This window comes from Lolium rigidum, chromosome 3 (assembly GCF_022539505.1).
Source record: "Lolium rigidum isolate FL_2022 chromosome 3, APGP_CSIRO_Lrig_0.1, whole genome shotgun sequence".
Lineage (NCBI taxonomy): Eukaryota > Viridiplantae > Streptophyta > Magnoliopsida > Poales > Poaceae > Lolium > Lolium rigidum.
The window spans coordinates 369367023-369369660 of NC_061510.1; the positions used below are offsets into that span (position 1 = coordinate 369367023).

At 38.1% G+C, this 2638-nt stretch overlaps 1 long non-coding RNA gene across 1 annotated transcript; it reads left to right on the forward strand.

Annotated features, from left to right (window-relative positions):
* The first annotated feature begins 918 nt into the window (after positions 1–918).
* LOC124700507 lies at positions 919–2272 on the forward strand. The gene is made up of 2 exons (XR_007001748.1): positions 919–1868; positions 1998–2272. It is a non-coding gene; the product is annotated as an uncharacterized LOC124700507 (long non-coding RNA).
* The last annotated feature ends 366 nt before the right edge of the window (positions 2273–2638 follow it).

Genomic DNA, 2638 nt, shown 5'->3' on the forward strand with positions numbered 1-2638 from the left:
GGCACATGTATATATGAACATGAGCAGCGACACCATCTCTGCACTCCTGTAGAATCAGGTTCGGTTCAGGGCCTTTATTGTGCAGCTAGAAATCCACAGTATATCCATCTTTTATTTCAGCAAAGGTTCTTTGGGGATTTGTGGCTAGTTCTAGTTGTATTCTATCAATGAAATCTTAGTACTTCCCCAGAGAAATTATCTGCTAGCATATGAGCTTAGTTGGCATTTAACAAGTTTACACGATCATCTCCAAAGAAAATGTAGTAAACACATATTCTGAACATTGAGACTGCAGCTTTGCTTTTCATTGCTATGTATGTCTATGCTTGCTTGCTTTCAAATCTAACGGAAGCCAATTATTGTTGGACAAATAATCGCTAAATTTAAGCTTTTTATTCAAAACTCATCAACACATATTCAGAGAAGTGTATGTAGTTTAGTATCACAAATTAGCTACCCTTGTGGACCTTCATATGAAGGCCAAACAGCAATCGATGTTGCGACTTCGTACATGCAAATTTAGTTTACCCTACCGTTGCTTGGTTTGCTACTGATGTGGCTAAAAAAGATGAGTAATTTGTCAAGATATTGTTGAAGGCTATTGTTTACATTGCCAAGTTCAGTAATTTGCTAATTGTTCTAGAATCACCACCTTCCTGTTTCCGACTCTGGTATAAGCTATATTGTCAACAATTCAACATAAGTGGTCTTTGTGTTGTTATATTAGGAAAATGCTAGGAATAGGGAAAACAATGGTATACGATGCATATATTTATAATATTATAATTTATGAAAACAATGTCATGTTACAGCATGAGTTTTAGTCTGTATGATCATGTATGTTAGCTACTTAGGTATAAAGCTATTCATCAGGAGATGGTTTAATTCTTACAGCAACAAGTTTTTCCGCTGATTCGTCCTCATTGGTTTGCAGGGCCAAAATTTTGGGAAGATACATTTATTTTTGAAGTCAAAATGGAAATAGTTTGTGCAAGGAGCAGGCATAAGCTTCTTTACTCATTGCTTAATCCGGAAAAAGTGCATTCAGCTATTTCATGAGTGCCATCTAGTAGAGATGGCTTATCAGTATTGAAAATGAACATGCAATCCCATGCCTTCTCAACGCTATCTGTTATGTTTCAGGTTGTGCATCCGCTGCTTAGTTCAACTTGCCTCCACCACACCTCCCAGGCCATTCTCTCGTGCCCTCTCTTGGATTCTCTCCCAGATCCATGCAAATACAAAATACTAGAAGCTGCCTTGATTTATTCATTCCTTCACTTCATAAACCATATCTTTCCTCCAACGTTTCTACCATGTTGGCCTATTGAAACTAGTATCCCACTACATAATCTGATACCTTGTTGTCTTGTAAAGGCTGGGCAATGAAATTTTGTATTGTCTGAATTGTACACTAACAGATTAACTGTTGTAAAGTCATGGTTCAAATTTCTTGATGCTGTTGGGTTCTGTTATCTGAATATTATGTGTTGAACATGATCCTACTTGGTTTGTCCTGCTTTTAAATTGCGTGTTCTGAACCATCTGAAACTAATAATGCTAGTTTGTACTAAGGTTTTGTGTTTGATTTAGAAGCCAGGTAATGAAAACTGTGTATCCTCTAAAAAAGTATTGTATGTTCCGTGTTCTAAAGCCTGTGTGATTGATAGTACAGTTAATTAAACAGTTGGTTTTCCTACCATGATTTGGCACTGACCTAATACTTACTGTTTGTGTTTATTTCAGAGATGTCTGTTTTCCCTGGTTTCAGAAGAAAAAAACCGCACAAGTTCCAGTGCCTGACACTAAGATGAAGATCAGCTGCGCATGTCTAGACACAATAAGTTGAGACACAAGTGCATCGTGAGGTAACAGAACAACCAAGTCCCCTCCAGTCGGTCCATCAACATATTGCAATTATCTGGTTGCTTTATCACCTTACGATGTACCATTATTGCTGGTACTTAATTATCTGGTGATACTATTTTTTTACCCAGCTGGTGGTGCGCATGGAACAACACCGTTAGGTCCTCCTGGCAATACAACGACTGTTGCAACAGGAGGCCTTGGAGCGATGGGTTCAGCAGATTTTGCAAGAAATGCATCTTTTTTTGTTGCTGATTCTGTGTTAAATCCGATGAAGTTGTAAAGTAATGAATGCTCCTTGCACACATGCTGTTGTTTAACAGTAAAAAAAAGTGTTTCTATGTACATCCTGCTGTTGTGTATATTTGATGGAATCAGGAATTGCATCATATATTTGATAGCAATATTTATTGGCTGCTGTTGAAACATGAAAAATTAAAATTTGTGGAGCAAAAACAATCAGAAGCTCACCTGAACCAGATAATTTTCGGGCTTGAAAATGTTATGGCAAAATTGTATTAAACGGACTGAAATGTTGGGCTTGGCCCACGTAGCTGACCAGAATTGGTGAAGAAAACTATGATAAATGGGCTAGCTGATCACAATAGAAAACCATGATGAATGGCCAGATTTTTTGGGCTCGGCCCATGTAGACGCTATAATTGGACTGGGCTGATTTGGATTCACGACCATTTGGTTTGGTCACATATCTGCCACGTAGGATTTGCCACGTTGGATCTGATGTGGACAGACAGGCTAGCCTATGACTAAA